Source organism: Aethalodelphis obliquidens, unplaced genomic scaffold (assembly GCF_003676395.1).
Source record: "Aethalodelphis obliquidens isolate GAN/ISIS:26980383/991018 unplaced genomic scaffold, ASM367639v1 scaffold16, whole genome shotgun sequence".
In the NCBI taxonomy this organism is placed as follows: domain Eukaryota; kingdom Metazoa; phylum Chordata; class Mammalia; order Artiodactyla; family Delphinidae; genus Aethalodelphis; species Aethalodelphis obliquidens.
Genome location: NW_020837960.1, coordinates 4,637,812 through 4,653,121, shown reverse-complemented (window position 1 = coordinate 4,653,121; position 15,310 = coordinate 4,637,812).

Genomic DNA, 15,310 nt, shown 5'->3' with positions numbered 1-15,310 from the left:
AGATCAGCAGATAATTTAGGGAAACAATCCCATTGACCATTGCAACAAAAAGAATAAAATACCTAGGAATAAAACTACCTAGGGAGGCAAAAGACCAGTACACAGAAAACTATAAGATACTGATGAAAGAAATCAAAGAGGACACAAACAGATGGAGATATATACCATGTTCTTGGATTGAGAGAATCAATATTGTGCAAATGGCTATACTACTCAAAGTAATCTACAGATTCAGTGTAATCCCTAAAATGTTACCAATGGCATTTTTCACAAAACTAGAACAACAAATTTTACAGTTTTTATGAAAACAAAAAAGACCCTGAATATCCAAAGCAATACTGAGAAAGAAAAACAGAGCTGGAGGAACCAGGCTCCCAATTTCAAAACTACAATAATCTTCAAAGCTACTACAAAGCTACAATAATCAAAACAGTATGGTACTGGCACAAAAACAGAATATTGACAAATGGGACAGGATAGAAAGCCCAGAGATAAACACATGCACCTATGGTCAATAATCTATGAAAAAGGAGGACAGAATACACATTGGAGAAAAGACCGCCTCTTCAGTAAGTGGTTCTGGGAAAACTGGACAATTACACATAAAAGAATGAAATTAGAACACTCTAACACTACAGAAAAGTAAGCTCAAAATGGATTAAAGACCTGAATGTAAGGCCAGACACTCTAAAACTCTTATAGGAAAACATAGGCAAAACACTCTTTTACATAAATTACAAATTCACATAAATTGAATCTTTTTTGACCCATCTCCTGACGTAAGGAAAATAAAAACCAAACTCAACAAATAGGACCTAATTAAACTTAAAAGCTTTTGCACAGAAAAGGAAACCATAAACAAGATAAAAAGACAGTCCTCAGAATGGGAGAAAATATTTGCCAACAAAGCAACTGACAAAGGATTAGTCTATGAAATATATAAACAGCACATGGAGCTCAATATCAAAAAAACAAACAAACCAATAAAAAAATGGGCCGAAGACCTAAATAGACTTTTCTCCAAAGAAGACATACCAATGGTCAAGAGGCACATGAAAGATATTCAAAGTCACTAATTATTAGATAAATGCAAATGAAAACTACAATGAGGTATTACCTCACACTCATCAGAATGGCCATCATTGAAAAATCTACAAACAATAAATGCTGGAGAGGGTGTGGAGAAAAGGGAACCCTCTTGGAATGTAAATTAATATAGCCAGTATGAAGAACAGTATGGGGGTTCCTTAAAAACCTAAAAATAGAACTACCAATTGAAACTACCAACTTTCAATCTCACTACTGTTTCATATACCTTAAGAAAACCATAATTCTAAAAGACACATGCACCCCACTGTTCATTGCAGCACTATTTATAGTAGCCAGGACAGGGAAGCAACCTCAATGTTCATCAATAGAAGAATGGATAAAGATGTGGTACATATATACACTGGAATATTACTCAGCCATAAAAAGAAATGAAATTGGGTTATTTTTAGAGACATGGATGGACCTAGAGAATGTCATACAGAGTGAAGTAAGTCAGAAAGAGAAAAACAAATATCATATATTAATGTATGTATGTGGAATCTGGAAAAATGGTATAAATTATCTTATTTGCAAAGCAGAAATAGAAACATAGACAGAGAGAACAAAAGTATGGACACCAAGGGTGGGGTGGGGTGAATTGGGAGATTGGGATTGACATGTATACATTATTGATACTATGTATAAAATAGATAATTAATGAGAACTTACTGTATAGCCCAGGGAACTATACTCAGTGCTCTGTGGTGACCTAAATGAGAAGGACATCCAAAGAAAGAGGGGATACATGTATATGCATAGCTGATTCACTTTGCTGTACAGTAGAAACTAACACAACATTGTAAAGCAACTATACTCTAAAAAAATTTTTTAAAAATATTTTCAAGCATTTTTTTCAAGGACATTTAATGGAGGTTTTACTGATACAAGTTTTGTTTGTTCATTTGTTTTTCAGTTCCCTATACTATTCGAACAAGTGTGTCTTCTTAAGCTCACTAGGTAAGAGACGTTTTCCCTAGGGGTAGTTGAATTTGATAGTATTTGGCAGATCATTTTTCACTGGAGACTTAACATATAAGATTGTACTTTATTTCTCCTTATGTGCCTGGTACTTCTGAAAGGACAATATCTTTTTTGTTTATTAGCACATTGATAATTAATTCATCAAAACATACTGCTGTAAAGGATACATTTAGCAAACATTAAATAGAATCTCAATCCATATATGAACAAAATTTCTGTGTGAACCTACTAATTTAAAATGTTTTTCATTTGACTTAATATGCTACTAGCTTATGTAAAAAAAAATAAATAAATTGCAAAGTTAGTGCAAAAACATAAGTAAACTCAACTAAAAAGAAAAAACATCACACTCTACATTGCCTTTTAATGTTTATTATTTTCATATATTCAGAGATAAAGTATTACTCACTGAAATATATCTCTCATTTGAACTATCATTGAAATTATAAAATTGTTTGGGGACATTGCATTAAATATTTAATTATTTTGACAAATTCTTTTCTCTTAGATTTCTTTTTACTCATGTCATTTCACAAAGTGACAATATATAGATTTATTTATTTTACTTCTTTTTAAATTTTTTTAGAAACCAGTCCCATGTTTCTCTGAAAGAAATATTTCCTCTTTCACAAGTTGTATGAAGTGTAAGTACATATCATCTCTGCCCTTTCACACAAGAAAAGGGCAAAATCCTTCAAAGTATTCTTTTCTAATTGCATTCATTTTTCTTTATTTTTCTTTACAAGATGAGAATATAATAAGCTGACCTTCCCTAAAGTTGAATTTCCGTTGTGACATTAAAAATTCAACTAGTTCAAACCCTTCAGTCATTATATAGTATATTGTCATTCATACAACAAATATTTAGTCAGCCTTTACTACCTGTTAGGTTTAGGTTGTTTGGGATCTACATAATTGAAAAGGGGAGATCTTTGTCTTCAAGGTGTTTTCAGCATGACAAAGAGTCGGGAAAACTGACAATACATGGTTAACTCTAGCACAATAGTACATGATTAGAAAAATTATAGTGTAAATGCTAATGAACTATTTTAAGAGCCAGAGTAGATTTTATTGAAGAAACAATGTTTGTATAATTTTTTATAGAAATAAAGACTTTTTTCAATAAATATAGGTAAAGAGGAGGACAAGTCATACCTGGCTGCGAGAAGATTATGTGGAAATCTTTATCTTGAGAGTCCATTTAAAGAGTTTAATGTTTATCTGTGTATCTGGAATAACAGATGTCATGCTAGGAAATGAGTATTATGAAAAATGTCAAATATGACTGCATAAAATATGCTGAAGTGTGATTTTACTTTGAAGACAATGAGGAACTATAAAGTAATTTTGAGCAAAATATAAACATTTAAAATATTATTGGGATAAAAAAATGATGGAGAAAATCATACACATAAGATAGATAATTAAGAGCTTGTATCTATACATCTTATTTAGTGATCAGATAAGGTAGATGAGGAAGAAGGAGGAATAAAAATTATTGCCAGGTAACAGGTGTGCTTCTGGATTGTTTCTGACACAAGGATAGCAGTGCCATTATCAAGGGGTAAGTTTGGTAGAAAATCTAATACAATATATTTGATAATTACATGCAGAGTTTTAAGTGTCAGGTAAGTCTACTAACTAGAGATTGTTTATGAGCCTCTTAGCATTAGGTGAAGTCATTTATATATATGCAGTTACCCAGGAACAGTGTATGAAGAACATGTATATTTATAAGATGTTGGAGGAAAATCATTCCATAAAAGAGGAGACAGTTTGGGAGTTTCTTACAAAACTAAGGTGTAATACCCAGCAATCCCACTCATAAGTATTCACATAACTAACTTGAAAACTTATATCCACAGAAAAACCTGCACACAAATATTTATAGCAATTTTATTCATAATTTTTAAAACTTGAAGGCAACCAAGATGTCTTTTAATAGGTGAATGGGTAAATAAGGTGTGATGTATTCATACAATGCAGTATTATTCATCAACAAAAAGAAAAAATCTATAGAAATACAAAACAAAACAAAACAAAATGAAACATCGAGGACCTTAAAAACACATTAAGTGAAAGAAACCAATCTGAAAATGTTAAATAATGTATGAATTCAATAATGCAACAATTTGGAAAAGGCAAAACTATGGAGACTGTAAGAAGATCAGTGGTTGCCAGAGGTTTAGAGGGAGTGAGGGATGAACAGGTGGAACAAAGGGGATTTTTAGGGAAGTGAAGTTATACTATATGATACAGAAATAATGGACATGTGTAATTACACATTTGTGAAAACCCATAGAAGGTACAATACAAAAAGTGAACCCTAATGTAAAGTATTGACTTTAGTTAATATTTGTATCAATATTACTTCACTGATCATAACAAAAGTACAATGCTAATACAAAATTTAAATAATAGGAGAAACGGGGTCAGAGACAGAGCATGTGGGAATTCTCAGTAATTTCATATCAATGTTTTGTCCTATAAAATATTTATTAATATAAAAATAAATAAATAAATATTATCATAAAAGTACTGAAAATCATAAAGAAGGAAATAAAAGTGACCTGAAATTTCTTAAAAGAAGTGAAAAATCGTCTATTGGCCTTTATATTTGAAAAAGCAAAAATGACTAAGTATAATATCAAAAAAACTAATGATGGTTGCTCATTGTCAGATAATGAAATAATGTATACAGGTAGATTTCACCATCTGGTAGCTTGCCTTAAAATTTGTGATATAAATAAACAAGATTATAAAAGCTGAATATTGAGAGGAGCCATGACCCATTCTTTATTTTGCTAGAGTATTTAAAACAATTTTTAAAAGACATTTACCAAGACATTCAAATATTTTCTTTCCTCCATGAACACCTGTTTAATACTTTGAACAACTAATAGTATTGTGTAATTATATATTACCTGCCAATGTTTATTTCTTGAAGTTTAGCTTTTTTGAACAGTGATTCTGTGAAAACTGAGGGCTTTCATTATCTATCAGATTCCTTTTCCTTCTCTTACTCTTTTTCCAGATTCATAATATATGCTAATAATGACACAATAGCAGCAGGATAATAACATACTCTCATTCATTCATTTAAAAACTTGTAATAGGGCCTTCCCTGGTAGCACAGTGGTTGAGAGTCTGCCTGCCGATGCAGTGGACATGGGTTCGTGCTCTGGTCCGGGAAGATCCCACATGCCGTGGAGTGGCTGGGCCCGTGAGCCATGGCCACTGAGCCTGTTTGTCTGGAGCCTGTGCTCCGCAATGGGAGAAGCCACATCAGTAAGAGGCCCGCGTACTGCAAAAAGAAAAAAAAAAAACTTGTAATAAATTTCTACCATGTGCCAGAATTTACTATGATGAGTGAAAATAAAAGAAAATATTGTTTATAAATTTAGATATCACAAAGTCCTGTAAAATACTCTGTCTCAGTGAAATCTTCCAAAAACTATGGAAGTTATTGTTATTAATTTAAGAGAGGGAAAATAGGAGTACATAGTTAGCAGGTAGTAGCTGACATTTGAACAAATAACATTGTATTTTAAATATCACATAAGTTTCATAATGGTGCAGAGATTTTTAAATTAAATATTGAGAGTTAAATGCTTTTCTACTTGTCACTACACTTTATTACATTCTGTTCCTTTTCTACAAACTCAAAATTTGCACAAGCTATAGCATAGTTTATAACTTTTAACTGAAATATTTTAAGAACATTTATTTGTCCATTTGACTTTGGTTGGTATCAAAGATATCATTAAATATATGTACTCACTCTTTATACATGCTATCATTCTTTTTTTCCTTTTTTTTAGTGCTTTTAAGTTTTTTTTCAGTTTTATTGAGATATAATAGACACATAACGTTGTGTTACTTTTTTAATTAATTAATTAATTAATTAATTTATGGCTGCGTTGGGTCTTTGTTGCTGCGCGCGGGCTTTCTCTGGCTGTGGTGAGTGGGGTATACTCTTCTTTGTGGTGCACAATCTTCTCATTGTGGTGGCTTCTCTTGTTGCTGAGCACAGGCTCTAGACACGTGGGCTCCAGTAGTTGTGACTCATAGGATTAGTTGCTCCACAGCATGTGGGATCTTCCCGGACCAGGGCTTGAACTCTTGTCCCCTGAATTGGCAGGTGGATTCTTAACCACAGTGCCACCTGGGAAGTCCCCATGCTACCATTCTTAAAGAATAATATATATATATATATATATATAAATTTCTGTTTAGGAACAGCATGGCTAAGTGATGAAAATGTAGTTATGACTGATGAAAAATAGAGTATGATAATATGATTATGCTCTGGTGGCTTTCACTTCTCCCCAAGATCTGAATTTGTTCCTTGTTTACAATAACTTTTCCTCTAATAAAATAAAAAATAAGTTTTCCTCTAAGTTAGTCCAAGTAAATAATTTCTTGAATAAGTCACCAAACATAGGCAACAAGAACTAGAATAAGTAGGACTATCTTACATAAGAAGATTATTCACAGCAAAGGAAATAGTCAATAAGTTGAAAAGGAAACCTGCAGAATGAGAAAAATAATATTCACAAAATATACATCTGATAGGAATTAATTCCAAAATGTATAAATAATCCATACAACTCCAGAGCAAAAAAGCAAATAATCCAAAAGAAAAGTGAGGAAAGGATCTGAATAGATATCTTTCCAAAGAAGACAAAAAACTGGCCAACATTGTATATGGAAAAAGTTGAACATCACTTATCATCAGGGAAATGCAAATTAAGACCACAATGAGATATCATCTCACACACATTAAGATGGCTTTTTATCAAAGAGACAAGAGATAACGAATCTTAGGAAGATTGTAGTGAAAACAGAACCCTTATACCCACTGTTGGTGGGAATGCAAATTAGTACTACCATTATGGAAAAAAGTATGGTGGTTCCTAAAAAAAATTAAAAGTTGATCATATGATCAAGCAATACCACTCCTGAGTATATATTCAAAGAAATCAAAATCAGTATCTGAAAGAGATAACTTCACACCCAAGTTTATTACAGCATTATTCACAATAGCCAAGATATGGAAATAAATTTGTCCAGCAACAGATGAAAGAAAAAAGATGTGGTATATATGTACAATGAAATATTAATCAGCCATGAGAAAGAAGGAACTCCTGCCTTTTGCAACAACACGGATTGACCTTGAGGACATTATGCTAAGTGAGATAAGCCAAACAGAGAGTGACAAAACTGTATGATAACACTTATATGTGAATATGAAAAATCTGAACTTGTGAAAACAGAGAGTAGAGAAGTGATTACCAAAATATGGGGGGTGGGGAAATTAAGGAGATATTGTTGAAGGGTATAAATTTACACCTGGTAGACAAATAACTTCTAAAGATCTAAGGCACAACATATTTATTATAGTCAACAATACTGTATTATAACTTCAAGATTGCTAAGTTACTAAGAGACTAGATGTCAGTTATCCTCAACACAAAAAGAGATAATTATGTGACATGATAAAGGGGTTAGCTAATGCGTCTGCATCAGTCATGCTGCACTATACAAATGTATCAAACCAAGAAATGGTATGCCTCAAACTTACACAATGTTATATTCCAATTATATCTCAATTTTTTAAAAATAAAAAATCTAGTTATATACAAAATAATTTGTAAGAAACTGAGCACATGCATATCTAGATGCCCTTAACTAATGATTGATGTCTTCCAGTAAAATGTCCAGATTCTTTCAATATTAAAGGTTCAGTACTCCCTCTTGAATATTATAGGCACTATATTAACTATTTTAGACCAAGTAGATATACACACAAATGTACACAGACAGATTTCCTAAAGTAAATACTATTTTTTTTCAAATGATAAAACATCTATACTCTGACTTCTGATAATTACTTCTCCAGAAGTTCTGCCTGATTACCAACTACCTGCAGTCCCCAGAACAACTTATTCTCTTTCATATTTTTAAACAAATTTCCCCTCTTTTCTGGAAAGTATTAGCCATTTTGTCTACCTGGCACATATTCATTCATCCTATAAAATCCAGACTAATCATTATGTCCTCTATGAAGATTTCCCTGACTTGCCTTAAAACTTAACTCAATCCTTTGTTAGTTCAGTGCTTTTCTGTATCATTTCTATTGGATAGTATGCTTGTGTGTGCATGTCTGTCTCTGTGAGTGAGTGTGTGTATAGAAATGAATTACTAGAGAACATGATTACGCCTTTATTTTTTTTTCATTTCTAATATTGCTCTATTTTTTTAAATAGATCTTTATTGGAGTGTAATTGCTTCACAATACGGTGTAAGTTTCTGTTGTACACTAAAGTGAATCAGCCAAATGCATACATACATCCCCATATCCCCTCCTCTTGAGACTCCCTCACATCCTCCCTATCCCACCCTTCTAGGTCATCGCAATGCACAGAGCTGATTTCCCTGTGCTGTGCTGCTGCTTCCCACTAGCTAACTATTTTACATTCCGTAGTGTATATATGTCGATGCTACTTTCACTCTACCACAGCTTCCCCCTCCCACCATGTGTCCTCAAGTCCATTCTGTATGTCTATGTCTTCATTCCTGCCCTGCAACTAGGTTCATCAGTACCATTTTTTTGTTTGATTTTAGATTCCATATATATGCATTAGCATACAGTATTTGTTTTTCTCTTTCTGACTTATTTCACTCTGTATGACAGACTCTAGGTCCATCCACCTCAGTACAAATAACTCAATTTCTTTCCTTTTTATGGCTGAGTAATATTCCATTGTATATATGTGCTACATCTTCTTTATCCATTCATCTATTGATGGACATTTAGGTTGCTTCCGTGTCTTGGCTATTGTAAATAGTGCTGCAATGAACATTTTGGTACATGTCTCTTTTTGAATTATGGTTTTCTCAGGGTATATGCCCAGTAGTGGGATTCTTCGGTCACATGGTAGTTCTATTTTTAGTTTTTTAATGAACCTATATACTGTTTTCCATAGTGGTTCTATCAATCTACATTCCCACCAACAGTGCAAGAGGGTTCCCTTTTCACCTCACACTTTCCACCATTAATTGTTTCTAGATTTTTTGATAATGGCCATTCTGACCAGCATGAGGTGATACCCCATTGTAGTTTTGATTGGCATTTCTCTAATAATTAGTGATGTTGAGCATCTTTCATTTGACTCTTGGCCATCTGTATGTCTTCCTTGGTGAAATATCTCTTTAGGTCTTCTGCCCATTTTTTAATTGGATTGTTTGTTTTTTTGATATTGAGCTCCATGAACTGTTTGCATATTTTGGAGATTAATCCTTTGTCCATTGTTTCATTTGCAAATAATTTCTCTCATTCTGAGTGTTGTCTTTTTGTCTTGTTTATGGCTTCCTTTGCTTTGCAAAAGCTTTTAAGTTTAATTAAATCCCATTTGTTTATTTTTGCTTTTATTTCCATTACTCTAGGAGGTGGGTCAAAAATGATCTTGCTGTGGTCTATGTCAAAGAATGTTTTTCCTGTTTTCTTCTTAGAGTTTTATAGTGTCTAGTTTTACATTTAGGTCTTTACTCCATTTTGAGTTTATTTTTGTGTATGGTGTTATGTAGTGTTCTAATTGAATTCTTTTACATGTAGCTGTCCAGTTCTGTCAGCACCACTTACTGAAGAGGCTGTCTTTTTTCCATTGTATGTTCTTGCCTCCTTTGTCATAAATTTGGTGACAATATGTGCATGGGTTTGTCTCTGGGCATTCTATCCTGTAGCATTGATCTATATTTCTGTTTTTGTGCTAGTACCATACTATCTTGATTACTGTAGCTTTGTGGTATAGTTTGACATTGGGGAGACTGATTCCTCCAGCTCAGTTTTTCTTTCTCAAGATTGCTTTGGCTATTTGGGATCTTTTGTGTTTCCATACGAATTGTAAAATTTTTGTTCTAATTCTGTGAAGAATGCCATTGGTAATTTGATAGGGATTGCATTCATCTATTTTTGAACTGAAGTATAATTGATTTGTAGTATTATAGTAGTTTCAGTTTACAACATAATGATTCAATATTTTTATAAATTATACTCCATTTAAAGTTACTATAAAATAATGGCTGTATTTTACTGTGCTGTACAATATATTTTTGTTGCTTATTTATTTTATATGTAGTAGTTTGTATCTCTTAATCCTTTACCCCTACTATGCCCCTCTCCCCTATTTTCTTCACAATGGTAACCACTAGTTGGCTCTCTGTGAGACTATTTCAATTTTCTTATATATATTCATTTGTTTTATTTTTTTAGACTCTAGGTATAAGTGACACCATAAAGTTTTGTCTTTTCCTATCTGACTTATTTCACTATGCATAATATACTCCAAGTCCATCCATGTTGTTGGAAATGACACAATTTCATTCTTTTTATAGCAGAGTAATATTCCACTCTGTGTGTGTGTGTGTGTATGTGTGTGTGTGTGTGTGTGTGTGTGTGTGTGTGACATCTTCTTTATCCATTCATATGTTGACGGACACTTAGGTTGCTTCCATATCTTGGTTTTTGAAAACAATGCTGCTATGAACATAGGAGTGCATGCATCTTTTCAAATTAGTAATTTAGTTTTCTTCAGTTATTTGTTTTAATAGCTTTTTGGTAGACTCTAGGATTTCCTATATATAGTATCATGACACCTACAAGTAAGGACAATTTTACTTCTCCCTTCCAATTTGGATGTCTTTATTTCTTCCTGTCTGATTGCTATGGCTAGGACTTACTTACAGTACAAAAACATTAAATAGGAGTGATGAAAATGAGCATCTTTTTCTTGTTTCGGGTTTTAAAGGAAAGGCTTTCAACTTTTCACCATTCAGTATGATGTTAGCTGTGGGTTTGTTATAAATGGTCCTTATTATGTTGAGATATATGCTCACTCTGTACCAATTTTAATGAGTTTTTGTCATGAATGGATGTTGAATTTTGTCAAATGTTTTTTTTTCCATCTATTGAGATGATCCTGTGATTTTTGTCCTTTCTTTTGTTAATGTAGTATATCACATTGATTGACTTGCAAATATAAAACCATCCTTGGTTCTCTGCATAAATCCAATATGATCAGGGTATATGATGCTGATTATATATTGTTGAAATTGGTTTGCTTGTATTGTGTTGAGAATTTTTGCATCTGTATTCGTCAGAGATATTGGTCTGTAATTTTAATTTTGGAGTTTCTTTGGTTTGGGTAACAGGGAAATGGTGGATTCATAGAATGAATTTGGGAGTGCACATTTCTCTTTAATGTCTTGGAAGAGTTTGAGAAATACAGTTATTAGATCTTTATATGTGTGGTAGAATTCCCCTGTGAAGCCATCCAGTACAGGGCTTTCATTTGCTGAGAGGTGTTTTTTGTTTGTTTGTTTGTTTGTTTTTATTACAAATGGGAATTCACAATTAGTGATTAGTCTTTTGGGATTGTCTATTTCTTCCTGATTCAGTCTTGGCAGGTTATATGCTTCTAGAGATGTGTCCACTTTGTAGATTGTCCAATTTGTTGGCACATAACTGTTTATAATGTTGTCTTATGAGTTTTTGTATCTCTGTGTTATTGGTTGTTATTTCTCCTCTGTCATCTCTTATTTTGTTTATTTGGGTCCCCTCACTTTACTTCTTGATAAGCCTGGTTAAATGTATATATAGTTTGTCATTTAGGACTACTGTTTCCTTATTGATTCCATTTGGATAATCTGCCCATTGGTGTAAATGGGGTGTTAAAATCCCCTACTATTATTGTATTATTGTCACTGTCTCCCTTTATGTCTGTTAATATTGGCATTGTGTTTATGTGCTCCTGTATTAGGTGCACATATGATAATGAGTGCAATATCCTCTTCTTCTATTAATCCCTTTATCATTATATAATATCCTTCTTTTATTTATTACAGATTAAAAAAAAAGTCTATGATGTCTGATATGAGAATCCCTACCCCAGCTTTTTGTCATTTCCATTTGCATCACCTATTTCCATCTCTCAATTTTTCTTGAATTTTATTTCATTTCTTTATACAGCAGTTCTTATTATTTATCCATTTTATACATATTAGTATATATATGTCAACCCCAATCTCTCAGTTCATCACAACACCAGCAACCAGCCCCCCCACCCCCCGCTTTCCTACCTTGGTGTCCATATGTTTGTTCTCTACATCTGTGTATCAACTTCTGCCCTGCAAACCTGTTCATCTGTACAATATTTCTATGTTTCACATATATGCATTAATATATGATATTTGTTTGTCTCTTCCTGACTTACTTCACTCTGTAGGACAGTCTCTAGATTCATCCACATCTCTACAAATGACCCAATTTCATTCTTTTCTATGGCTGAGTAATATTCCACTGTATATATGGACAACATCTTCTTTATCAATTCGTCTGTTGATGGTTATTTAGGTTGCTTCCATGACCTGGCTATTGTAAATAGGGCTGCAATGAACATTGGGGTGTATGTGTCCTTTTGAACTATGGTTTTCTCAGGGTATATGCCCAGTAGTGGGATTGCTGGGTCATATAGTAATTCTATTTTTAGCTTTTTAAGGAACCTCTACACTGTTCTCCATAGTGGATGTATCAATTTACATTCCACCAACAGTGCAAGAGGGTTCCCATTTCTCCACACCATCTCCAGCATTTGTTTTTTATAGATTTTCTGATGATGCCTATTCTAACCAGTGTGAGGTGACACCTTACTGTAGTTTTGATTTGCATTTCTCTAATAATTAGTGATGTTGAACAGATTTTCGTGTGTTTCTTGGCCATCAGTATGTCTTCTTTGGAGAAAAGTCTATTTAGGTCTTCTGCCCATTTTTGGATTGGGTTGATGGTTTTTATAATATTGAACTGCATGAGCTATTTATATATTTTGGAGATTAATCCTTTCCATGGATTGTGCTTTTGTTGTTTATCTAAACATCTATTTTAAAAACCCATGGTTACATAGATTTTCTCCTATATTATCTTCTAGATATGGGATTGCAAGGACGAAATTGGATGTTTTAGTTAGGAGAAATATGATAATGGTTTGCAATAAGTTTGTGATATTGAAAAAGAGAAAGGGGACACATTTGACATATACTCATTTGCTGACAAACTGTTACTGTATATCTGTTCATCACCCAAGATAATTAAGTGCTGATATAAGCAGGCATTTAATGACTTATGAACATAGAAGAGTGACTGAATATGAATATATGAAATTTATCAGAGCTTCCCAAATTACACTGTTAATGTTGCCTTTAATTGAATAAAATGCAGGCTCTTGATGGGGCAAAAGCAAAACAACCATTTCTTGGAAAGCAGGGAATTCATGCTCTCAGAACAGACAGAAGAATCCAGCTGATCATTCTTAATTACCTGTAGAGAACTTTTTATTTTAGTAGAAGAATTACTAGAACTGTAGTTATTTTATTTTTCCCATACTAAATCACTTTCTTGTTAATGCCCTTACTGCTAATAAGTATGCTAAGGTTGTGACTTTCATATTGTAAAATGTAATAAGGAAGGAAAAGAAACATAGCAGAAGAAAAATGAACAATAGGAAGAGTGTAAAAATTTAATATTACTGGACATAGGTCTCTGGTTCATATTACAGTTTAATATTTTACAATCAAAGCATTTGAGGCAGTCAAATTTGACATTTTTATTCCTATTGGACAAATATTTATCATTTCTTCAATAAATTTTCCTTAGATATATGGTGCCCATTATTTTAACAAATGCATACTTAGAAATAACATTAAGCAGTCAATTATAAACACCGATATGAAAATAAGTACAAATATAATGATATCAAAATTACTCAGGAGGAAAATTAATAAGGCTAACTACTGAAGGAGATAAGTTATGGATAGGGAGATGGTTAAGCGTCAACTTGGATATTATAGACGATAATCCTCGAATTTTCTACAGCAAGAGGCCGTCAAGAAATTTGCCTAAGTGAGGAACTTGTTTATTATTTATTGCTTGAGTTAATTCCCTCTCTGTCAATCAGTCTCAATCTTGCGTGCTCTCTCTCTCTCTCTCCATAGCCCCCCACACTGGCCTTCAACATACATGAGCATGTGTAAGCTCGCATACACACACACGCACATATTCTACTGCATATAGAACAGAGAAAATTGGTAATCTGGAAGTTGCCCTGAAAATGTCACTAGTAACCACATACTAGGTGCTTGAATCTCACCCCTCTCCAATACATATATGGCATTTGACAATGAAAATTGACTAAATGGGCTTTTTGAACATTTATTTTCTTCCTAAATGCTAATTTTATCCATTCCCTTTATGTCTCTGATTTCATAATAAATATAAAGTATTAATATTCATTATGTAGTTACAATATGCAGAAAAAAATTACAAATAGGGAAAAATTACACCAATTTATTCACATAAAAGCAGAGAATTGGAGCATTTTTTCACCCCATACACATTGAGTGTGTCTATTTTCGACATTTTTCAATTAGACAGGAAAAAAAGTTGTCTCCTTGAGGTTTCATTCAAATATGTTCATTATCAAAGATTTGCTTTCAAATCTTGCTAGCCAAATATCTGTTTCTGTTTTTGTTTCAACAAAGTAGTAGTTAACAAGAAAATGAATATAAAAAGTTTAGGGCAATGCAACTTTAATTAAGCGTACAATACCTTTCATTATGGCAACTGGGAAAATTATTTTTTCTTGTAACACATCTTTATATATTCTTTGACTCCAGGGTCCTGAGCATAAAAGTAGGAATGGGTAAAGAGAAAATTATATTTTAAATATATTATATCTTGTTGTATCTTAAATCTTGTATATTTTAATTTTTATTTTGTAAAATTTATCATCACTTTCTTATTGGCTTTTCCATTGGTTCCATGTTTAGAAATTCCTTGCTTAACTATAAGTAAATGTTTACAGCTAGTTTCTTCTATTAGATTGCTGTTAATGTTAACACTTTATGTTGTGTAAGACTGAATTATTTTATATTATAATTAATTCTCTTAACATTAGCATATAATCCCTTCACCCTTCATTTGTAATTCTGCCTCCATTATTTATTAAATTATTAAATATTTCTTAGAATCAAGTTTTTAAGGGATTATTTTGTACTATTCAGTCTATCCCTGGCTTAGCACTATTGCCATTTATTTTTATATAATTTTTCCGCTAACTGAATAAGTTTTATCTTCCCTGGATTTTTGTTCTTTGCTTTGTCAGTTGATGATTCTCATTGATTCATT